Source organism: Eublepharis macularius, chromosome 2 (genome assembly GCF_028583425.1).
Source record: "Eublepharis macularius isolate TG4126 chromosome 2, MPM_Emac_v1.0, whole genome shotgun sequence".
NCBI lineage: Eukaryota > Metazoa > Chordata > Lepidosauria > Squamata > Eublepharidae > Eublepharis > Eublepharis macularius.
In genome coordinates this window covers 112,084,750-112,110,518 of record NC_072791.1, presented here as the reverse complement: position 1 = coordinate 112,110,518, position 25,769 = coordinate 112,084,750, and the positions used below count along the sequence as shown (strand labels likewise).

The 25,769-nt window shown below is 45.8% G+C and overlaps 1 protein-coding gene and 1 pseudogene across 1 annotated transcript in view; both read left to right on the top strand.

The window, feature by feature from the left end:
• The window catches only part of DCDC1 (doublecortin domain containing 1), an 807,587-nt gene that overhangs the window by 202,925 nt on the left and 578,893 nt on the right, over nt 1-25,769 (top strand). The window lies entirely within an intron of this gene.
• LOC129324265 (calponin-3-like) lies at nt 14,013-14,539 on the top strand (annotated as a pseudogene).

The following is a 25,769-nucleotide window of genomic DNA, read 5'->3' as shown; positions in this document are numbered from 1 at the left end:
ATGGGTCTCCCCCTTTAGTCCTCACTGTCCTCTAAAGACCCCCCCCCCCCAATTTCAGAGAGATTGCACACCAGGAAAGGCATGATCCATGGATCTCCCCCTTTAGTCCCCACTGTCCTCTGAAGACTCCCCCAGTTTCAGAGAGATTGCACCCTGGAAAAGGCATGATCCATGGCTCTCCCCCTTTAGTCCTCACTGTCCTCTGAAGACCTCCCCCCCCCAGTATCAGAGAGATTGCACACCAGGAAAGGCATGATCCATGGCTCTCCCCCTTTAGTCCTCACTGTCCTCTGAAGATCCCCCCCCCCAGTTTAAGAGAGATTGCACCCCAGGAAAGGCATGATCCATGTGCCCCCCCTTTGCTGTCATTTTCTCTTCACAGTGGAAAAAAGGGGACTGCCTGTTGGAAGGCAGCGACTTTGAGGGGTTACAAACTGACCTTCCCAATGTCCAATACCCACCAAACTTGCAGGGGACATAGTCCTCATTGTTCTCTGAAAACCCCCCAAGTTTTAGAGAGATTGCACCCCGGAAAAGGCATGATCCATGGGTCCTTCTCTTTGTTGTCATTTTCTGTTCACAGTGGCAAAAACGGGACTCTGTGGTGGAAGCTACTTTGAAGGGTTAAAGCCAGAAGGAAAGCCAGAAGGAGTTCAGACAGAGTTCAGTCCCTCCCTCTGGTTGCCAAGGGGATTGATTGAAGCAGGCGCCAGACTGTTTGGCTTGCTGAACGGCTGTGAACAAGGCTTTTAACGACCACCTGTTCGTTTAGGATGGGGCCTCACAAACAGCTTGCTCACGAACAGCAGATTGGGCTGTTTGTGGGTTTTTTCTGTTTGTAATGCTGTTCATGGCCATGTCTACTGGTGACCCAATAACTCCAGCTCCTCACAGCTCCTTGGATAAGGCATAGAACATTGAGCTTGTACCTCCTTAGAGGAAGGGGTGGTCCCTCCTCAATGAATTGTCAACCCCTTCTACATCCACCTCCTGGCAATCACATCTGTTCTGAAGTTTTATTGGGGCATAAAAATCCTCTAGCCTGTATTGTTTATTTAACAGAGCTAAATATTCCTCCCTGAAGGGATATACTCTTTTCTGCCCCATTCTTAGTAATAATGGTAATGATATATACCTGTATTTGTTACCTTCGCAGAATTTGGTCTTCAGTTTAAGTTTAAGTGACAGTCCATGTCCTGCCCTTTTATTTGCTCCTCTGCTGCCAGGGACCCCCATCATTGGCAAATGCTCTTGCTAATCCACTGGCAAGATAATCTATTTTTATATTTTATCCCATCTGTTTTGCTGCACATACAGTTCTATTAGCAGCAAAAGGTTCATTTATGGTTAGGGTTTCCAGATCCCTATACCCTCTTGGAGGGAGGGGGACCTGGGATTTACCGTGAGTTGTCTTCTTCTTCTTCTATGAAGTGATGTCATCATTCTGTCCATGGGTGTGCTCCCGCGGTTTGCATGGAGACAATTCAGCCTGCTAGGGGCAAAAAATTGCCCCCAGCAAAGCATAGGAGCATGCCTGCAGCTGGCACAATAATGTCACTTCAGGAAGCGATGTCATCATGCCCTGCTGGGAGTGTGCCCAGTGTGTGCTTTCCTGGGTTGCCTGCCTGTGGAGGGTGATCGCTGGGGGGTTTGCCACCTCCCACTGATTGCCAGTGATCAGCAAGCAATGGGGTTAACTGCTAGAAGATTGCCCAACACTGGTGGGCAACTGGGAAGCCTGTTTATGGTGCATACTGTTTTCTTTGGCCCTATCACATCTGCTTCACTGTTTTCATTGTTCAGATTTGGATCTGCTATGTTTTTACTCCTGCTGATGACTTTGGCAGTTATGGTCTGCTCTTTTTCCTGCACTATAGCAGGAAAAGTAGAGGAGGTCAGGGAAATTGTGTGTCAGTCTGCCACCGAATCCACGGCAATCACAGATCAATTGCCACCACTTTCCCAAGAGGCTGGGATTTCCTGGATGGTGGCCATTTCACAGATGTACCCCACTGCAACAGGGACAGTCCTCACCCAGCTTGCTATAACATGTACATCCAGCCATGATGCCTCTGCCATTGAGGCTGGAAGTACTTCCAGAAACCTAAACCATTTAGACAACTACCACTGGAGGAGGCAAATGATTGTATTATTATGGCCTGGTCAGACCCCTGAAATGCTATTTGTTATGGAGAGACAGGCGCCAGGAGAAAATTCTGAAGCCTATATAGGGAGAAAGAATTTGTTTGCTATAGTAGCAGGTGTAGCTTTTAGAAATGAAATGTACCAATTTGATGATGACACCTTTAAGAGGCTTATATATACTGGCTTAAATGCACAAACTAGAATGGCTCTAGGCCAATAGATCCCACAGCCATAGCATGGGCTGACCTGGCAGAGAAAGTTAAGCAAGTAGGAGCACTAAAGGCCTAACACAAATCTTCTAGGAGAAATTACCATGAACCCATTCAAACTGTGACCTATTCAAACCACAGTTCCCATCCCCATCACAAATCTGAAGGCCATTTTCCTGCTAATAGCCAAAGCCACTTTTCCCCACCTCACAATGGAGGACAAAACTGGAACTATAATCACAGCAGCCATTCAAATGGTGGGAATGGGCACCGTCGGTGGTAGGAAAAATCTGACCATCCCAACCAATGAGTGAGTTCTAACAGGCAGGATAGAGAAGGCAAGCCTGAAAATCAGTTAAATAGAGAGATGGATTTCAATCAGGACATTAGAAGGTTTTTATGGACAGAATTAAAACAGGCATAGATATGGCTCAATTTGACAAATAACCCAACTCTATCCTCCTCAATGCCCTTAAGAAAGCAAAGTCTTCTAAACAACCTGAAACCCCAGTGACTGCTTTAACTCCATATGCTCCCCCTTCTTCTGATTATGAGGATAATTTCTAGGGAGGCTTGGGGATCCCACACTCTTCTGCACAGTTAACTGCCCTCAGGAGAAGACCAAAAGTTGAAGCTATCCTTAGACTTCCAGGAATTAAAATTAGCTCAAACCTTAAAAGAGAAAAGAAAAAGTCTCAAGGCATGATTTGCACTCAGAACTCAACAAAAACTTTCCAAGCACTCCCTGAAAGAAAACTGGCAGATTGGCAAAGTAAGATAGAAGAACAAAGAAGCCTAAAAAGAGAACAGAATTTAGAAATAAAACACCTTTGTTAAAAAAATCAAGAGTTACAAGAAAAATTGGAAGCTTGCAGGAAAGATAGAGAGCAACTTCAGAGTGAGTTTCTTAAACTACAGACCCCACTGGAGAAGGACAGAACTGAAAGCACTAGTTTAAAAACATTCGTGCAAAATGTAATAGACTTCCAGAAAAACACTGAGGCTAGAATAAAAACTCTAGAAGAAGTTCAACTAGCAATGGAAACAGAATTAAGTATTGTTATGGTCAGTAGAGCAAGAGACCTGGCCTTACCGTCCTCAGTTCCTACCCCAGCTCCTCTATCACAGAATCAAGAATCAATCCTAGCCTCTGAGCATGTGCAGAGTCTGGAATCCATTACCTAGGAAATTCCCTTGCCCCTAGTAGCCCCCAAGCTGAATTTCTGGATCCAGTCCAGCCAATTTATACACAGCCTACTGTGACTATACCCTCGTGCAACAATACTGCAAATCAGACAAGGAAGAATAAACTTGCAGTATCCCAAAAGGACTTAGATTGGATCAAAAATCCAATGGTTTTAACTACAGGACAGCTAGCTCTGTCTCAGACGTCCCAGACCAGTAACTCTGAGGAAATGATTGTAATGTGCATTTACAGCTTAAAAGTGACTGTTCTGACCAAAAGAAGTACAGAAAGTTTGTATATCTTTTTCTTTTCAAAATGCTCAAGACTGAGAATGTAGAATTTCCAGCACTAGATGCAGTTGTGAATGAAATAATGCTGGTTGGCAAATCTCAGACAGACTCTCAGGGCCAAGCTACAAGTGACAAATGACAACTGAACGGCAAGTGGATTGAGTGAAGTGCAAGTGAACAGGGAGAAATACACTTGCCGTTCAAGTGTCATTCGTCACTTGTAGCTTCGCCCTCAGTTGCTAGCAGCATCTAAAAGGAAGTCTTCCCATTCAGTCATATACCTCTATTGAAATAGAAAAACTGGTCAGACCAGAAGTATGACCTATGCCCTTCTCTTCCTTTTGTTCTCCCCCAGATTGAGATAAGCCTAAACAGGAGACCCCTAGTAATACATACTGAATGGAAAGCTTTGCCCTGAAGAGTCTCCTAAATCAGGCACAGTGTATATGGGAGATCTCTCCACCCTTTCCACAAGGTAGAGAGAAGAGTGCACATTTTTTGGGATGGTTCTTTTTACATTGTTGCTAGAGCCAGCCCCAGTGTTTACAGTATGGAGATTCATGTTGGGAAATTTGGACGACCCTGGCAAAAGTGTTCTCATTCACCAGTCTCAGAGTTTGAAATGGGCCTGACTTTGGGGTGGAAAAGCCCTCATGAAGTGACTTGGCTTAGGGCTCCCTTTTGACCTTCCCTCTTCAACCTCCTTCTCTTATTTGTGAAATTGTTGCTTGTTCTTATGTTTTCTGGCCCTGCTTTTCAGGGTACTCTGATCTCTTGCACAATTGCTCTTCTAGCTGCCCTTTCCCCTCTCACTTCTGTTTTTCAGTAGGGGGAGAGTCATAGAATTTTTACTCTTTGTTCTTTCTTTTTGTCCATTTACCAATGGCCTACCTCACAGGGCTGGTAGAAAGATATGAAATGGTCATTTTCCCCTGTTTTTTCTCTCTCCATTATGAATGGTCTACCTGATAGGGATGGTGGTGACTTTTAAGTTGGCTATTGAAGATCCTTCCCACAATCAACTTGGCCAAAACTTTCATGGCTTTATGAGATTTAGTGCACTCACCACTTCCCTTCCCCCCCTTTTTTTGTATGGGGAGCAAGTCACCCCTCCCCTCCTTTTTGTAGGAAGCAACGGGGGGGAGGGAAGGATATATATTTCACAAAGTTGCAGGTTCAAAAAGTTTCTTTTCAGCTGTGCAGCTCTTCAGCTGGCCCAAGTTGCAGTAACTTCATGGGTCAAGCGCCATATAGAATCTTAGGGTTAGAAGGGATCTCTAGGGTCATCTAGTCCAACCACCTGCACATGTGCAGGCCTGCCAATAGAGAAACTTTCTAACTTCTTTAGAGCTTCATTAGGGGCTGCTTCTCCTAGGTCACGTAGAGGAACCATTTTCCCACCTAAACAGTCACGTGACCACTAGAGGAGCAACCCCCCCTTCTCCCTCAGTTCTCAGCCACCACAAAGAGAGGAACTGTGCTTCTGAGCTCGTTCATTGTTTCTTGTGTGATTTTGAGTAATTTGCTTCTTCTGGCTTTTATTTAACTTTGTACTATTTCTGAACTTCATTATTATGTACCACTTCAAACTTAGTGATTTTGATGCTATTACTCAAGCTGATCCAGTTGAGTGAGTTGGTGAGGAGATAGATTTTGCTATATTGCAAAAAGCCCTCTTCAAGAAATGTTCCCAATGTGGGACAAAAATGACACACTCTGATCGGCATGATCTGTGTCTGTTGTGTTTGGATGAGAGGCATAAATTTGGTGCATGTTCCATTTGCCAACGATTCACCTCAAAGGCCAGGAACAAAAGGGCTCAATGGTTGAAGGCTACGTTGTGGGAGAAAGTATTTTCTGACTCTGATGCTACTGCTGTTAAAAACCTGCCTCAAAAGAGCACCAAGGCAGGTCAGATTTGAAGACTGCTAAGCCTTCTTTGACTCTGAGTTGACAGTCAAGAGCAGGATCTGTGACCTCCGTTCGCTCAGTTCCGAGGTCAGAGTCAACGGCCTTAAAACCCATTTTCCATATACTTCATTGGAGTTGAGGTTGTTTTCTGAGCCCCTGGCAGAGAGGTCTAAGAAGGTCAAGCACTCTTCCCATTCTGGTTTCAAGTCTGATTGGAGTTTGGCTAAGCGGGATTAACCATAGGAAGAAGTTATATTACTGACTCCAAGGACTCCGTTACCCCACCTCAATTCTCCTGACCGGTCACTATTGGAGGGCAAACTACAGGAGCAGGAGCCAGACACTGATGTAGACACCCCAGCTGTCTGGGCAGAACATGGGTTCAAACCGGTTCCATTAGGGGTCTGACCCCAGTGAGGGAAACTTCAACTCAGGCTTGATCTTTGACATTGAGAGTTCGCTCCCTGACTCCGAGCCAATGTAGTGAGCATGGATCCGAGGCACATCACTCATTGGAACTGAGATGCTCTTCTCAGCATCAACACCACATGGTGTGCTGTATTCCACCACTGTATCACTGCTATTGGCTGGGTGGCTCACAAGGCTTTGACGCCCCAAAACTGAGATCATCAACTTCATTGGGGAAGGCTTGGGTCCCCCCACCATTGCCCATGCAACTTCAACAACAATATGATTCTGAGGAAGAGGTCACCAGATGTCTGTGGCATCTGGTGACCTTGGATCAGAGACATCGGAAGCATCTCTTGATGAAAACGTTGGACCATCCTTGGGTTCCCCTTATGAGGACCTATAACTATATGTGGAGCAGATGTCCAGGATGGCCCAGTCTCTGGACCTAGATGTATCTTCCTCCACCATGAGAAACCAGTGGAATTGCATCCTACATCCAAAAGAGTAGAGGCAATGTATAAAGTCAAGCAGGACACCTGGCCATCCCTCTTCAAACACCCTGTACTGTCATCTTTGGTCACATAGGAGTTTCAAAAACAACATCCTGGGTCACATTCTGCACCACCAGACAAGGAGGGTAGGAAGTTGGATGGCTATGGCAGGCACCAGTACCCTATCTCAATGCTTAACTTAAGAATCAGTAACCACCAGGTCATCATGGGAGGTTACCAGTTATATTTGTGGGAGAGGCTCTCAGACTATGTCACGGGTTTGCCCAAAGACAAGAAGGTGATGTTCACGTTGCTACAGAATGAAGCCATCTGAGTAGCTAAACAGCAGATGAATGCAAGCCAGCATGCTGTGGAGACCTCAGCCAAAGAAATGGCTAGTTCGATCCTGATAAGGCCTCATTCCTGGTTAAGATCAACAGCCTTGCCTCTGGAGATGAGAGCAAAAGTGGAGGAGATGGCCTTTGAGGGATCAACTCATTTTGCTGCTGCTGCAGATGACACTCTCTCCCAAAAGAGGAAGAATCACCAGATGGCCAAATCCTTGGGAATAGTGCCTGCAGACCAGCACTCTTTTAAGCCAAGGTACTTCCCTAGACACTAGTATGGGTACCAACTCTACGAGAGGCCCTACAGGCACTACCAACAGCAACAGGGATAATATCAGCGCCCTCATCAGCCTTACCCAATGCAGCCACACAGCCTGCAGTCCAGCAGAAGGACAACCAGGGCCCCTCCAAGCAATTCTGACTTGTGGCAGCCAGACCCAAACCAAACCTGTGTTACACAGAGAGATTGTCCACCTAATACTCTCAGTGGGAGTCAATAACATCTGATTCTTGGGTCTTCGCCATTGTTCAATATGGCTACGGGCTGGAGTTTGTGGCTAAACCTGATTGCATCTTGTCATCTTTGGCTACAGTCAATCTGATACCAGAACTTGAAGGGGAAATTCAACCCCTTAGGCTTTTGAGAGAACTACATTCTAACCTCTCAGTTAGGGTAAAAGTGGATCCATATGGTTCCCTTACGGATTCCATTCCATTAAGAAAAGGCATCAAACAAGGTTGCTTGCTGGCTTCTTTTTTGTTTATTTTTATATCAGTGATTTTGTCCAGGTCATGAATTCTCAGAATTCCTTTTCCTGCTCATTGGCTGGTTGGAAAATCTCTGCTTTATTGTATGTGGATGATATGACAATAGTGTCATTTACCCAAGTTGGTCTTAGAAGGCTGTTAGGCAGCCTGGTGGACTACTGTGATAGGGAAGAATTAAGAATCAATTACACCAAAGCAAAAATAGTTTCTTTGGCAACAACTGTCTTAAACACAGATGGTCAGCTAATGCCCATGAAATAGAGCAATGTTCCTCCTTTAAATATCTAGGCATTGTTTTCCAGGGTTCCCAGTCGTGGCAGGCACACCTTAATACTACTCTATCAACTGTGCAACACACTATGGGTATTATTCTAAAATTCTTTTTCTCAAAGGGTGGCCAACTAATCCCTCCAGCCCTAAAGATCTTCCAGGGCAAGGTGATAGCTTAACTTTTATATGGGGCATAAAGTTGGGGATGGAATGAATTTTTTAAAAGCAATTAGAAATTATTCAGAATACCTTTCTAAGAAAAATCTTGGGCCTCCCCCAGGGAACCCCCACGTCTCACTTAAGACTGGAACTTGGTCTACCATCAATTATATCAAGAGTGCATTGGAAGCTATTAAAATATTATAAAAAGCTTGACAGCACCCTGGGTGACTATTTGGTAAAATATAGTTTCCAGTATTATAGTGATGTGAATTAGTGGTCTAAACTATTATCACCTATTTTACATCTGTATTCCCAGGCCTCTCTATAGATGGTAAAGCGCTGAGACTCAGGTAAAATATGAGAGTGGAATTTTGGTAAGGACGCCTTATGTAATATTAACCAGGTATGCCACTCTAAATTCTCTCCTTGGTACCCTATGTCAGGGCTTGCAGTGGCTGCTGCTGGGCAGGGCACTGGGCGGTCAGCTCCTGACATCAAAGGGGGGCCAGGGATTCTGCAGGACCCTGCTCTGTGGAAGGAGGGGCAGTATACATCACCCAGGCTCCCTCTCAATCCACTCGCTGACCTGCTCAACCTGTGCCACTCACCCTCTTTGGCCTCTGCCATCTCCTCCTCCTTCATCCACTCTCCTCCTTGCCTTTGCTCTCGCACTGCTCTGCTCTCACTCCACGCCATTACTCCTTACTCACACCCACCCCCTCAGAGCTCTTCCTAGCCACCTCATATAGGGTTTCCTTTCCCCGCCCCGCCCTCTTTCTAGGCTTGTTCCCTCTCCTGACTTGGCCCAGCTGTGCCTTCCCTCAGGTGTTTCCCTCCTACCACTAATCCCTTCTTGGCTTCCTTGCCTTGCTGGCAGGGTGGGGTTGAATGCGAGCCATCCCCAGCTGAGATCTCCTTGGCCTTGCTCACGAGGAGCTGCCCCAGTAGGCCTTTGTGCTGGTGAGCATGCCTGGCCTTGCTCGCGAGGAGCTGCCCCAGCCGGCTTCTGCGCTGCTGAGCTTGTCTGGCCTTGCTCGCGAGGAACTGCCCTGGCCAGCTTCTGGGCTGCCTGCTCATTGATGCTGGGTGGGGCTGCCCATCTCCTCCCCCAGAATGCCTGTGGCAGCTCCACCTGGAGGGGCTTGGCTCCCAGCAACTCCTGAGCCAGGCTGCTGTCCTCTAGCCAGGGTGTGGTTCTGGGCTGTAGTGGCTGTTTCTCCTCCTTGGCTGGTAAGGGCTCTGTTTGGGCTGCTGCTGGGCCCCTATTCCCCCTGCCGTGGCCCTTTTCCTCTGTCCTGCTTAGCCCCCTCTCTTCCCCCTGGAGGGTGGGACTGGCTGGTCTCTCCCTGCTCCCTCCAGCCCTCTGAGGCTTTGGCCTTTCGCCCCTTCCCCCTGGAGTGGGCAGGTTCTGGACCTGGTTTCTGGCTGGGGTGGCAGGGCCACTGCCTCCCGGTTGCCTCCCACTGTTCCCTCCTGGCAAGTCTTGGGGCTGGGACTCAGACCCCGGACACCCTTCATTTAAGAAAAGTAAATTTCTTTCACGTTACCTAGCTGACCTTCCTAATGTTCATTTAAGGAAGGCATTTACCCAAGTGGGTTTCCAAACCATGCCATCAGCGTATATCCAGGGTAGATATCAAAAAATACCAGAGGCTCAGCAGTTCCAATGAGGTGGAAGATATTGTTCACTACATTTTACGCTGCCTCTTTTATGAACTTATTAGGAACACATTTTTGTACCCACTGCTCTCTATTTCTCTGGTTCAGAGGAGGAATCCATTGAGTTTTTACTGGCCAATAACATCCCAGATGTTATTTTTAAGATGGCCACTTTTATCTGTCAACGAACATAAGGATGAGACTAATCCTGGCTGCCCCCACAAGACTTTCAGCATCCACAAGAATTTTAGCTAAATTATAAATATATTTTATTCCAGGGTTTTATTGCACCATTTATTTGTACAGATATTTTAAATTTTATTAACTTGTATTTTGTTATAATGGACTGTCTAACTTGTACTGAAATGAACTGTGCTAAGGAGTTAGGATGTTATGTCCCATGGCTACAATAATAAAATATTTTGCATTTGCAATCCCTATTGAAAAAAGGGGCCATCCAAGAAGTACTGAGTGTTGATAACTTTCGTGGTTATTTATTTTATTTTTTATTTTATCACATTTCTAGACTGCCCTCTCCATCAGACAGGCTCAGGGCAGTTTAACAACAGTTTAAAACAATAAAAACATTATAAAAACATCAAAACATTATATCATAAACAATTAAAATTGGCAGGTATAAAATATTAAAATACAGCATTTTCCTGCATGAGTGGTGGAAGGTCTTCAGTGGTATGGCTGGCGAGAGGACAGCCTAGCCCCCACCAAATGCCTGGTGGAACATCTCCATCTTGCAGGCCCAGCAGAAAGATAACAAATCCTGCCGGGCCCTAGTTTCCTCAGACAGAGAGTTCCACCTGGTCGGAGCCAGGACCAAAAAAGCCCTAGCTCTGGTAGAGGCCAGACAGACCTCCCTGGGGCCAGGGACCATCAGCAAGTGCTTAGTGGCTGATAGAAGCAACTTCTGGGGAACATATGGGGATAGGCAGTCTCGAAGGTATGCTGGGCCCAGTCCGCATAGGGCTTTATAGGTCAGCACCAAAACCTTAAACTGGACCTGGTACTCAACTGGTAATCAGTGCAGCTGACGGAGGATAGGTGTTATATGAGCGATGATTGGTGCTCTGGCAACCACTCGTGCAGGTGCATTCTGAACCAGCTGCAGTTTCCAGATCAAGCCCAAGGGAAGCCCTGCATAGAGCAAGTTGCAGTAGTCTAATCTGGAGGTGACCGTTGCCTGGATCACTGTCGTAAGGTCATGGGTCGATAAGTAGGGGACAAGTTGTCGAGCCTGTCTTAGAAAAATGAGGATCGAACAACTGCAGCGACCTGTGCCTCCATAGACAAGGAAGCATCCAGGACCACCCCCAGGCTCCTCACTCTCGACACTGGCATAAGTGGCACTCCATTGAGAGCAGGGAGCCGGAGTCCTGCACCCATGGACCCTAGACCCACATGCAGGATTTCCATCTTTGAGAGATTCAGTCTCAGCTGACTCTGCTTCAACCATCCAGTCACAGCTCCAAAGGCACGTTCCAAGTCATCTGGGGCAGAGCCAGGAACCAGGTTCTTTCTGGTTCCTAAAAAGGATGGGGATCTAAGACCTATTTTACATCTCAGGGGTTTGCATTATTACATCAAGGTATCTAAGTTAGAGATTGTGACGTTCTCACAGGTTTTCTCCTTCTTAACTAGGGATGATTGGTTTGTCGTCTTAGACTTAAAAGATGCCTATTTTCACTTGGCAATTAGGAGAGACCACAGAAAATATCTCTGCTTCAAATATCACAACAGGGTGTATCAGTACACAGTGTTACCATTTGGTTTGTCAACTGCACCCAAGTTTTTAATCAAATGCATGGCACCTGTCATTGCCTATCTGAGAAAGCAAGGGTGTTCAATTTTTCCATATTTAGACGATTGGTTGATATCTGCCCCATCAAACGAAAAGTTAATGCAAGATGTTTCTCTGCTGTTTGATGTATGTTTATGCTTGGGGTTGGTAATATATGTTGACAAATCCAAACTCGAGCCCTCTAAAAAACTGACTTATATCGGGACAGTCTTGCACTCCACAATTGGCAAGGCAACTTTACCTCCAGACAGGGTATGTTCCATTCAATTCCTAGTATCTATATTCTCCAGGAATTGATTCCAACCTGTGTGGAGAATACAGAGGCTATTAGGCCACATGGCTGCCACTACAGCAGTGGTAACCTTTGCACACCTGCACATGAGGGCATTACAAAATTGGTTTGTGAGGAGATTTAAGCCAATGCTTTACATTCTCCTAACATGATGGTGGAGTAGCAGCACTGGGCTGAACCTCTCGGTAGAACCCGAAGCAATGGGCTTAAATTACATGCACAAAGGTACCAGCTGGATATTAGGAAAAACTTTTTCAAGGTCAGAGTAGTTCAAAAGTGGAATCAGCTGCCTAGGGAGGTGGTGAGCTCCCCCTCACTGGCAGTTTTCAAGAAGAGGCTGGATGAATATTTGTCAGAGATGCTTTAGGCTGACCCTGCACTGGGCAGGGGGTTGGACTAGATGGTCTGTATGGCCCCTTCCAACTCTATGAGTCTTTGATCCTCCTAACATGATGGTGGAGTAGCAGCACTGGGCTGAGTTTCTTGCACAGATTTTAGTTTTCCTTTTTCCTGATAATTAGAACACCCAGAATTTGCCAAGCCTCCACGGACTGCTGTCTACAGTTGGCTGTGGCTGTGGAGTGTTTGTTTAGCCTTGAGGTGAAGGAATATAGAAAATACAGGCACAACTTGCTGGGCTGGGAGAACCTCAGTGTCCCAGTGTTTTGCTGTATTTAGACCAGGTGAGAAGAGTTAGCTGTTGAGCGGTGAGAGTTTCTTCTTTTATTTATCTTCTTCCCTCATTATGGCATGCAAAAAGCGGAGCTGTACCAACTCTGGGTCACCTCCCCCAACAAAACAACTAAAGACTAATGAATTTGAATTAGAATTTCTGAGGGAGGATATAAAAACACTTGTTGCAGCCACTTTAAGGAAGAGAAGGGCTGCACTTGAGACAGAAGAATCTATCCAGTCTTCAGATTGCCTCCTATCATTTGGTGAAACTTGCCCAATTGAGCAGCGACCCATTCAGGACAGTTTGGAGAAAATGCAAAAGCATGTTAGCAACGAAACACAGCATTCTGAAGTCATGGATTTCGTGGCCAAGCAATGTTTATTGACAGCCAAAACAGTAATTGACATTTACAAACAACTTGCCTTGGTGTTTAGCAAAGTGGAATGTCTGTGAACCTCATTTGAAGCTTTCACAGGGAAATATTTGGAGAGATATATTTTCACAACTAATTGCATGTCCTCTAATGCTAAAGTGCCACACTTCAAAGAAGATACTAGGTTAGCCAATTTGCAAACATATCTGATTGCACCCCTAAATCATTGTCAAACTGCTGCCCAGGTCAAGAGTGCTTTTCAGGGTTGCAAAAGGACTTTGCAGCTAAAGCAGATCACACTTTGTGCTGGATGTAATGCTGAACACTGGAACTTGTAGAAATATCATCAGTTCCCTGAGCAAACTCCTTCAAATAGATCCACAGCTTGTAGATCTAACCACCATTAATTGGCTGCCAATGATGCCAGCAGTTAAGAGGGTGCTTTTGACTTTCAAACAATCTACTCTCCCCTCAATGTTGCTAAAAATGAAAAACTTTCTACTGTCTTACCAAATCAATCTTGTTCAGATGTTTCGTAATATGACTGTTCAGCTGCTTATTGTCAAAAGGAGTGTCAATCAGCCCCCTGTAACAAGCAACAGTTTCCAAGATCACAGCAATTTTAATTTTGCTAATGGGAACTTGGGTGGAATGGGCTCCAACTGTCACATCCTCGACATGCCCAGTAGCTTGGCAGCTCTCAACAAGCCCTTAAGTCATACCATGCAAGACTTCATCCCTCAGCTTGGCAGCACTGATCAGTCCCATAGTTCCATGCAGCAAAGTGTGCACATACTTCATCCCAGCAGCCAGTCAGGGCAGCCATTACATCAAAGCGGTCTGTTTACTCAACAGAGCTGGTAGCCACCACAGGCCACCTCTAGCAACTGGCCACACAATGACCTAGCCTTTAATCCCTCCTCAGCTTTGGAGGGCCAAGCTGGTGGGCAGGGTGCGTTTGGCATGTTGGAGCTTCCACTGGATTTGCTTCCAGGACTTACAAATCCAGATGAGCTCCTTTCATTCCTGGACACTCCTAACTTACCAGATGGGAACCAACAAATGTGCTAGCCAGGCAGGTATGACTGCTTATGGAATTAGAAGACATCTCTATGGTCCAAAAATGCAAACCGATAAACTGTTTGATCAGACAACAATTAGCTTGCAGATGGGTCCTAATAAAGGAGCTGGTCAGACAGGGATGCTTGCACCAGGAACCAGGCAAGACATTTGTGACCAGAAGCTCACATTACAACCCCTGGACAGCACTACAATTTCACTCAAATGAAATAAATAAAGTGGCTTCACAGAAGGGGACGAGTGTGTATGGGCTTGGACGACAAGTGTACGACCCTAAGTATTGTGCTGCACCAAGAGAGCCTGTTATTCATAATGCGAGCCAAGGAACAGGAACTAATTGAAATCAGTGATAGTGATTATCAGGTTGAGTATCTGGATGAATATCATGGTGAGTACCAAGATGACTATCAGAGAGATTACCACGATCAATACAGTGATCAAGTCATTGATTATTAGATTTGCCTCAAGAAAAAAAGCTCAGTATTAGTTTATTAGTTTATTCAGTAAAAACGAAAGTAGCCTTGTGGAATTATTACCCATCTTCTGCATACACTATGTTCATGTACTTAAGGTAATATTGCCTTTCATAGCATTCCTTTTCCCCTTCTCTGCCCTTTCTTTTTCTAGTTGTTTTTAGGGCTGTAACAGTTGCAATCTACAGCCAGGCCAAAAACTGCATATGAGGCAAAGGGGAATACTGTGAAAGGGGAATTCTCTTATACAGCCAAGTCTTTTAATAATTAAAACTATGCATTTTTTTTACAATCTTGTTCCGAAACAGGCATTTTACATATCATATCAAGCCTTGATTTCTTAAAACCGTTTTTACTTACAGCTCTATTTTATGAAAACTGTAAAAGATTTTTATGCACAATGCTGATTGTGGTCTTTGACACCAAAACTGTGGTTGTGGCTTATTATTGAAAAGTTTTGTTTTTAATTTTGTCCATGCTTGCTTGCTAATCTTGAGGTCACATTAGATACAATAAATTTGCATTTGTGATTGTGTGTGTTCCATTCCCACCTCTAAACTGACCAAACTTAAAGAGAGAGCTGTCTTTCTTAAAAGGGAGCTTGTACAAAGTTCTGAGCCCATAGAAGTCTCCTATGTTTTGATGGTGCATTTTTTTTGTTTTCTGTGCCACAATGTATCCATGTAGAATTGCCTTTTCTTTGAATTGTATTTATTGCCACATTTCTCATCATAAACAGACCCTGTTGTACTTTTTATAAATAAATGTTGTTTAAATATAAAAAATTCCATACCCAGACAAGTAATCAGGTCTTTACAATGATGGTCTCTGGATTCCAATTTGTTAAAGGGTGCCCTCTTTGGTGCAAGACCCTGGAACATAATTTGGACAACTGACGCTTCTACCCAGGCCTGCGGTGCTCACTGTGGTTCTATGACTATACAAGATAGGTGGTTGGAAACAGAAGTCTCTACACATTAATATATTAGAACTTAGAGCCATCTGCTTTGCTCTCATCTCTTTTGCAGCCTCTTTTGTTCTTCCAGACAAAGAGGTCCAGATCCAGATGGATAATACTATGGCAATGTATTATATAAACAAGCTTCTCTAACCCTTCGTGCCGAGGCTACAGCCATCTGGAACTGGGCAGTTGCCAATGGGGTTTTCCTACACACCATTCTCATTGCTGGATCAGACAACTCCAAGGCAGATGTGCTCAGCAGAATGCTAGAGTGGTCCTTGAATGAGGTTTATCTCAAGCAGGTGTTTGTCCAATGGGGCCTCCCAGAGGTGGATTTGTTTGCCACTTCAGACAATATGAAGGCTCCAATGTTTTGTTCCCTAGCAGGAAACAACCCCTACTCTGTAGCGGACACATTTCAACACTCTTGGACAGGCTGGCTGTTCTACATGTTCCTGCTGATCTCCCTCATCTCAAAAGTGTTGTGCAAAATACAGCAGTACAACACAGATTGCATACTAGTAACTCCCTTTTGGCCAAGACAAATATGGTTGCCAAAGTTACTAGACCAATCTAAACAGACTTACATCACACTGTCATTAGCCCCAGACATACTCACATGGGGGAATCTGTTTCATCATGACCCCAAAAGGTTGCACCTGACTGCATGGCATATTTGCCACAAGTTTTAGAACTCACTTTCCTTGCCCCACTCTAAGTGAGAGCCATCATAGTTCTTACCCAACCTCAAACCCTTACAGTCAAGCTATTGCTGCTTAATGCTATCTTCCTGTTACTCGAGCAACCAGGAGCCACACTGTGTGCCTGAGCCATGTGAAGAATAACCTTGTTTTCCAAAGTTCAAGTTACTCCATGTTTTCCAGCTAGACACTAGTCATCCACAGAAGACCTGAGTGGAAGCATGGTGGCCTTGATACAGTGACCAGCCACATTGTTTCTCCAGTGTGAGAAGAAACAAGGTGGGCCATGCTACACCACAGCTTCTGTTATGCTATTCTGAAATCTTACTTGGACTTTGGACGACCCACAACAGCAAGTCTTCAATGCAACTGAACAACTTGCTGGTCCACCTTGCAAAGGCATTGCTGCCCTTACATAAACACAACTCTTCACATTGTTTTCATCTCCCAAGCCAGCCCATTTGTACAATTGGCCAGCAAATTATGTATGGACTTTACTTCCCTCTCTGCAACTTCACTTTACCCCAGTCCAGCAACCAAACTCTACCTGTTTTACTATGGGCTGTGGTGTTTGTGTTTGTGATGGAATGGGCGCTGGCTCTCAGTCCGGGCAACTGAGCCGCCGTCAATGGCTTGCTAGCCCCACTATCCACCTCCCACCATCCCTGGTGGGCGTGGCTCACACTCTCCGTTGCTGCCACCACTCACTGATTTGTACACTGCCTGACTGAGGGGCAGTGAGACCCCTCTGGCTGAATTTCTGTACTGGGAAGTGAATTACCCAATCTTTGGTTGGGCCCTGGAGAATTGGCAACCCACCAAGGTCTAGCCTTATCAGTTTCTCCCGGGCTCCCTCCCTTCTTGTAGCGTGCCAAGTGGGGGAGGTTATGTAGTCAGAGCACCACAAGGTTCTTTATATTCAAAAAGTGTAATTTAATAACTATATACAGAGCACTTGCACACAAAGCAGGTAAAGGCACAACACATAGGGGTAGACTCCCCTTTTCAGAACCCATAGGGCAGAAAATTAAACTGAAGAGAATCGCCGTCTGCTTTCCCTACCACACTGTTCCCTACTCTACCTTAAGGGGTGGTGGTCTCAGGGAAGGTTCCCCCTTTATTTCCTTTCTGCTGCCTCCCAGGCCCTCCACATTTAGGGCCTAGGCACCTGGGTTTCACCCTGCAGCAGGAGCCTCTCCTTCTTCAACCAAGAAGGCAACTCTTTTCCTCAGGATCGGCTGGGTATTTCTATTCAGGCTCCACCCCTTATTTTTCCCGCACTTTCTTGGCTCCAGGGCAGCTGGGAGTTGTAGTCCAGGAAGAAGGGCGTCCCACACCAAGACTCCTGCAGGCCCCTCCCTGGCCTCACAGCCCATCAAACCTCATGGAAAACATTCCCCATTTCTTAAGACAGATCAACTGCAACCAGCACTCATCTCACCCTTGGCAACCATTTCGTTACAGTGTTTCTGTACCAACTTCCCTCTATGAGAGACTTTCCAGTCACTGATTTTGGCCAAAGAATCTGGACTATGGGCATGGCCCAGAGATGGACTAGGGAAGCCTGGATCTGTAACCCCAGGTGGACTTCCCCCCTTGGGTGCTACAAGTCCGATATGTATAAGTTCTCTTTTGTTTTCCATGAATCATTTGTACTGCTTTAATATTTTTTTGCCTTGCTTAAGTTGAGTGCTAATTTTTTTAAGTTTTTCTTTTTCTCCTTTTCCCTAGCTGAATGCTCATTTTTTTTGCTCTGCTTATTTTTTATTTTCTTTGCTTAAGACTTATGTTTTAGATGATTGCTCATTTTGCTATTTTGCTTTGCTCTTTTTTTTTTGCCTTTTCTTATTTCTGATCTCATTTGAATTTGGTTCTAATTACTGTGTTGATACTTAACCCTTTGTTGATAGTGGTTTGCTTATTTTTAGTTCTCTAGTTTGTTTATTGTGTATTTGTTTTTCTAGTTCTCCCCCCCGCCTTTCCTGTATATACTAGCACTTCATAGGGATAGAAATAGCTAGTTATGTGTCTCCTCCACCCCCCCTTTCCCTCTTAATTCTAACCCTCATCATGGTGAGCCTTACTATTCTACCCTTAATTTCAGGCACTGGGAGGAATATTCCTTTGGCATCCTCCTCTGGCTGCAATGTCTTCAGAGATCAAGTCAGAGGACAGCTAGGTCTCAATGAGGGGAGTTGTAGTCCCCAGACTCTTGCCTTAAGGAGGGGCATTTTGGGGTCTCCACTTTGGTTCTAACATGGGATTAGGGCTATAAATGGAGTCTGCATCCTGAAGTTAAGCTAACAGCATCAAGAAGCAGCAATACCAAGGACAAGGTGGTGAGTTGTTAAGCAGCAATGGAATGCAGACCTGCTTCTCCCTAAATCCCACCTCAGGCTGATTAAATCGGAGGGCCATTCTCCCCAAGGACTTTGGATCCTCCTCCTTGAATAATCTGATCCTATTGAATGACCCAGATCTCCAAGACAATGAACAATTGACTGGCCCCAGCTAGTTCCTCCTCTTATCTTAGTGACTGTACAGGAAGATTTCTGCCCTTTCCGTCATCTTGTTATTCACCCAGCCTTGGGTGTTTCTCCAATTCTCCTCCAGGAAGCATCTTTTAAAACTTTCATGCAAACACAGAAAACTCCCTTTTTCTGTATCAGCTTCCTCCCCACTTTAAAAGTGGGTGATTCTCGAGAATTAAGGTGTGCTGATAGCCTTAATGCAGGACAGGATTTAGCAGGTACTCGACCATTCTCCTCCCAGAGACAACCACCTGTCCTTCCTTATCATTGCCCCACTATATGACTAGAACATTCCAGGTCATGATCATCAGGGCCATAAATATAGTTCACAAATCCCCAATACCTTGCAGTAGTTTTCTAGCTACTGCCCCTGTGTGGCACAGATTCCTTGGAGACACGAGCTGGTCTCTGTCTCTACACTCCACACTTCTGCACTCTATGTCAGGACTCTACAGGATTTCCATACTCTAAAGGACAGGCCATATGCCCCCCTTTTGTTTTCCCTTATAGACAGGTAGCTGTTAGGGTAAGGTTTTTGGTTTGCTGCTTTGCAAACTCGCTCTCTGTTTTTTTGTAACAATTGTTTAATTTGGCTTATGTTATCTTAATAAAACTCCTTTTCATTTTAAGAGTGCTTATTCCTCGTTATTCCGAGTTTTGTGCTGGATCTAGACCTTGGTATACACTGGTTAAAGATACCTAGATATTGTTTTAAATACCTCATTGTACATGTGGTTGTTCTGGGCCAGTAAAGGGATGCCTTTGCTTGTTACAGAGCATCCAAGTGTATAGGAATTCAGGTAACAGTATTTATCTTTAATTGTTGTTCATTGAGTGGTCTTCTGTGTTGACACACATCCCTCCCTCCTACCCCACTATGAATTCTCTTGAATCTTAGTTTCTGGGGGTTCTCCAGTGGTGGCATGGAGAGAATTAAGGGAATAGTGCCCTTCCTTCTATTCATGTGATGTTTTTGGCAAGAAATTGCCAAAGGGAGGAAGTGATCCTAGTCTTCTAGGATCTAGAAAGCTCTGGAAAGCTCTGTGCCTGGCCTGCGTGTGCGCAGTCCCAATGTATGCTAGTGCAGAAGACCACTCAATGAACAACAGTTACAGGTAAGTCCAACCCTGTTTAATCTCTTTCCCTTGGATGCAAAACACACCAAGGATGAATCAAACCTAATTCAACCATATAGGCTTTAAGTGTATATCTCACCAAAGAATACTCTTTGTGTGGAGGTATTCTATCCAAAACTGTATCTAGTGTTTCATGAAAAATTTCTCCCACCAACAAATAATTATACGTGAAATTTACCAAGTAGCTAAAACTTTGATGAACATGTTTGAAGAATCCATATTTGGGCCATATTTATTAACTATAGCAATAACAGAATCAGAACCTTTCACTATTAAAATGATAACACGACTATTTGGGTCAGTTATCACTTGTTCAACCTGAAAAGAAACATGTTTATGTATTAATATAGCACCACATTTAATCGGTTAAATGTATGTGTAACATGCCTCCATAACCCCAATCTCTGCAGAAATAATTATCATTTGCCATTTATGGGTTTCTTGTAAAAAAGCCTTCTCAGCATTAAGAGCTTTCAACCTAGAAATAAGTTTTTACACCTAGTAGGATTCCTGAGGCTCTTAACATTCCATGATGTCAAATTAAACATATGGTTTGAAAATAATATATCCAATCCACAATTCCTAGTTCATCTTTGTTCTTTTGTGCAGTTCCACGATGACTGCCTACCAGAGAAGTTTTTATTGCTTCTATAAAGCTTCACTAGGGGGCCACTTCTCCCAGTCACATGTCAGCCTGTTTTCCTGCCTAAACGGCCACGTGACTATGTGGGAGGAGCAATGCCTTCCCCTCAGTTCTCTCTTAGCTGCCGTGATGAGAAGACCCTCGCTGTGAGCTCCATTAATTTTTACCATTGAATGCTTTATTTGAAGAGAAGGTTAATAAATTTTGGAATATCTTCACTCCTTCTTACGTCTTGTGTGTTTTGAGGAGGTTTTGAACCGGCTAGTTTGATTTTGCCTCTCAAATTATCTCAGAGGGTGTTGTTTCGTGAGCTAAGCTGGATATGGTACTAAGATGGCCCACACTGCGGAATAATTCTGACAGGTTCTGTTCCTATGGTAGCTACATTGCTCTGAGACGCAATTGATCCAACAAGGTATGACTCCCAGGCAGCGAAATCATCTGCCACGAATGGGCATGTAACAAGCTCCAACCTTCAGGTGGCAAAATTACTGGCACTAATGGGCGTCCAGGAAGCTCCAACCCCCAGGCAGTTAAATCATCTGCCAATGACAGGTGTTCGGCAAGTTCATGGGTGCACCCTTTGGTACTAGACAGCATCAAGTTATTCCCACAACAGATGCTTCATTGCAGAGTTGGAGTGCATATTATAATCATATTTTATATAAGAACGAATGGTCCAATAATGAAAGGACATTACACATTTATGTACTGGAATTCAGAGCCATAAGCTATGCTCTTGTTTCTTCACAGCTGTGTGTTGGGACAAATGGTGCTGTTGGTGTTGGGACAAGTGTTGGGACAAGTGGTGCTGCCCAAATGTGCAGCACCACTGCAATTTGTTACCATAACAGGTGGAAACGCACAGCATCGTTAACCCTTGGGCAGACACTATGGCCTTCTGCAGTTGGTCAATTTCTGACGGAATTTCCATGCATAAGGTCTACATCCCAGGCCCAGATAACACTAGACCAAAAGTGTTGAGTGCTGTCTTGAGTTCTGTTCATTAATGGGTTGTAAATGATATCAGCCAGCATATAATATTCCTGCAGTGGGTAGTTCCAGATATGAACATGTTCACAACTATGGTTAATGCCAAAGCATGAGTGCTTTTATTCTAAAACAGGGGACATGTCCCTCTCTTTGGAGGCACGTTTCAACATGTATGAACAGGTTGCCTATTCTATACATCCCACCATTTTCCCCTTGGTATTTAGACTTGTTTGCTTATTAGAAAGGACATTTTGAATTGTACCCCCTTTTTGGCCCAGGCAAATTGGGTTCTTAAGTTACTTGCTCAGTCCAAACAGAAGTACATGCCACTTACTCTGATACCAGGCATGATTCATCTGAGAATGCTGTTTCTTCACAATTTGAATTTCATGTACTTGTCAGCATGATACACTTGACCCATTCTGTGGTGCTCTTTATACAAGTGGAGCAATTTCTACTGAACACTGGGAGACCCTCCACTTGGATGTTTTATAACTCCAATGGAAATTTTTCTTTCAGGGTAGATGCAAAGTAAGGGTGTTATGGATGAGAGTTGTCTTTTACTCTTTATAGTTGGTATCTATACACCCTGAACTCAGAGATTTTTTCACTATCACTGCTCCTAAGGTTCACCTATCAACTTTAGACTCCTTTCATGTTCAGATTAAAGGTAAGTCTGTGTCCTTATGTCCTAGACTCGCCAATTCCTCAAAGGGATGCTTAATCTTCATCTTCCAAGTTCACCACTGGTCCCTCAGTGGTCCCTGTGCTTGGTGCTGTTGCACCTTATGTTAGCATCCTCTGAGCACCTAGTCACTGGCATCTTGGAGCCTGTCTTTGAGAGTGAGCTTCTTCATTGCATTACTAAAGATAGGAGAGCAGGTGACTTGTCAGCACTTAGGATTAACCCCCCCCCCCCGCAATTTCAGGAACATGGGCTGTCCGTTGTCCAGGATTTCATTTTCTACCAAAGTTTCTTGTCCTCTTCTGACTAGTCTCAAGATATCACACTGCCTGTATTTTCCAAAACCTGTGATGCAGGACTCAGGAGTAGACATGGGTACAAACCAAAAAATTTTAACGATTCTGCGGTTCATGGTTCGGAGCCGACGACAACCCCAAGGTCGCAAACTGCAACGAACATTTTCTGTTGCCGAACTGGTTCGTGGTTTGCAGTTCGTGCGGTGCGGAATGGCCCCCATGGCACTTAGAGAGCCCATATTCCTGGGGAGTGTTTTGCAAGCTCTCCTACAGCCATCACCCAAGTTTGGACAAGATTGCAAAAGGGATCTTGGAGTTATACCTTCTCAAATCCAAGCCCCCCAGGAAACTCCCACTCGATACAATTAGAGCCACCAGTTGATGTTGGCACAGTGTACAGAAGGTGGGTGTTGAGGACGGCCACCAGGCCTGGCGGGCACGGGGAGGCAGTGACGAGCTGCCTCCCCTCAGGGGGCGGGGGATCTGGCTGCTCGCCGGCAGTACCCCCCATGTGCCCACCTGCCAGGCCAAGGAGAAGCGCACTGGTATTCCCAACAATGTAGGAATGGTGGGTAGTGCCGGCAGCTCCATGGCCTGGCAGGCACGGGGAGGTGGGGAGTCTGGCTGCTTGCCGGAGGCACCCCCTATGTGCCCACCTGCCAGGCCAAAGAGGAGCGAGCTGGTATTGACAGTGAGGGCAGGAACATGGGTGACGACTGCGGCTGCTGGGCCTGGCAGGCATGGGGAGGCAGCTCATTGCTGCCTCCCCTCAGGGGGCAGGGGGTCTGGCCACTCGCCGGTGGCACCCCCCATGTGCCCACCCACCAGGCTAAGGAGAAGTGCACTGGTATTACCAGCAATGTAGGAATGGTGGGTACTGCCAGCGGCCGCCGGGCCTGGTGGGTGTCAGGTTCTGATTGTGTTTAAGCCAAAGAGACTCCATTTTAATCTTGTCAGTGTATTAAGTGTGCTTCTTGCAGGTGGGAAGACTACTGCTGGAAGCCTTACCAAGAGAAGAGGATTGTTGTGTCTACATACGTCTGCCTTCCTGCTACCCTTGAGAAACTTTCATTTTCTCACCCTCGGGTCGTTTGTTTTGAGAACTGTGGGGGAGGATGGGGCCTGAAGGGAACTGCTTATTCTGTACCTAATCCTTTGCTTGGCATTTGTAACAATTTTCTAGTTCAGCTAACATCCATGTATCTTGGAATGTGTACTCTAATGGTTGACTATTTCCTGTAAAGCCTTTTGAAATCAAAGGACTTTTGTCTTATTGCAAGAGGCAGGCTGAGTTGCAACTTTTAGTAAGCCACAGTCTGACATTTTGTTATGAATCACCTCTGTTCCAATGCCTTGGCCGGAGGAGACGGATACCAAGGCCGCGCCCAACAGGGGCCCTTTGTTTGATCCATATGTCTCCAGCACAGAAGGAGTGGAACCTATTACGACAAGTCAACCCATCCCGGGAGGGACGGAGTCTGGTTCTGCTACAATGTATCCCCTCGTACCCGAGAGAGCTGGCACCCAGGACGTCCAGAGGGAGTTGGGAGCTCGACCCCGGGTGGCAGCGGAACCCCTGATATCTCTGCCTACACTGAGGCAGTGGGGCTCCAGGCCTAGAGAAAAGAGGGAGAGGAGAGCAAGCATGATGTTCTCCAGGTCTCTCATTGACGTGAGACGGATGGTCGGTTCGTCAATGGAAGAAGGACCTAGCATCATTTGGGAGTTACCCAAACAATCCCGAACGCCGGTTGAGGCGTGGGCTAGTAACCAACCATGGTTTATGTGGAATAAAGAATCTGATCAACTGGAGGAATGGGACCCCAGGGGTGCCGAGAATACCCAGGATTGGGAGACTACTCGTTGCGATTTAATGAGTTGGGACTACGTAGAAGTGGCTATGTGGAAGCGTCAGCGGGAGACAACTGATCAAAGCTGGCAGCAACTACAGGGCCAAACTCAAGCTGTAGATGCGGGAATTTCAGCAGTAACGGGACTAGCGAAAGGAATCCTTGCTGGGATATCGGAGGAAGGTGAGATGGCGGAATGGGTGTGATTCGACCCTGGTCCCGCGCTACCACCTCCTCTGAGGACTATACAGTACAATTCCCGAGTGAAATGCCCCAGGAAATGCCATATGAAGATGTCGATACCTCTGTGCCAGTTCACGTCCAGAGACTGGAGGATAGGATCGGCACGATGGAGGAGAGCCTGGCCCAAGCAGTCCATCTGCTATCGGTGTTAGTCATGGAAAGGAGAGGTGAGGGGCTGCAGCAAGTGGCTGGGGAGCATCCTAGAGCTTCGGTGAGCCAAGGGGTAGCAGCCCTACAGCAGTTAATGCAACAACAACTGGTGCCCGTCCAGAGGGACCCCACCGTTATAACGCCAGCACAGGGTCAGGTCCCCCCTCCAATCATAGAACTACCAATAGCACCAGAGGATGATCAGCAACAGCCGGTGACGCCGCCGCCCAATCCTCCACAAGGGCCACCGGACATATTGCCAGATGATCTTCCGCAGGGGCCCCCTCCACCTCCTCAAGACGATAATCGTCACCCGGTGGGACCTTCGGGAGACAGGGGTCAAGAGAGACCTCGGGAACAACCTCCTCCCTTACAACCTCAACCACAAGAGCAACCTCCGAGACTCCCGCTGCCGCAAGAGCAACTGCCTCGTCATCCCCCTCCAAGAGGTCTGGCACCTCAACCATTCCGACCGCAGCAAGTACCTCCAGGCCCACTACGTCCTCCGCAGCCGAGACCTCAACGACCACCCGCACAGCCTATCCCGAGGCAACAGGACGCACAGCCCAGACCGAGGTTAGTGCCCTTGCAATACTACCCTTTACCAGCACCGGCCCCAGTAGTTCGACCTCAGGAGTTACCGATGGGGTGGGTGAAGTTGGAACCTACGTTCGACGGAGATCCTTCAAAGCTAGGATTCTTTTTAGTACAAGCTCTTCAGTTTTTCAACCGTTGGGGACATTTGTTCGAGGACGAAGCCAGTCAAATCGAACATCTGGGATCCCGATTGCAAGGGAAAGCGGCAGAATTGTATGTCACTTTATATGAATTGGGCCCCCCGGAATTAGGCACCTTGCAAGGCTTGGTGGCGGCTCTCAGAGCACAATAGGAAGACCCGTTAGAAGAAGATAGAGCCCGAATGGAATTGCAAACCATAAGGCAAGGCAATCTTTCTGCCAGAGACTATGTTACTAAATTCCGGCAAGTAGCGGCCAAATGCCCTAGATGTGAAGAATCAACAAAA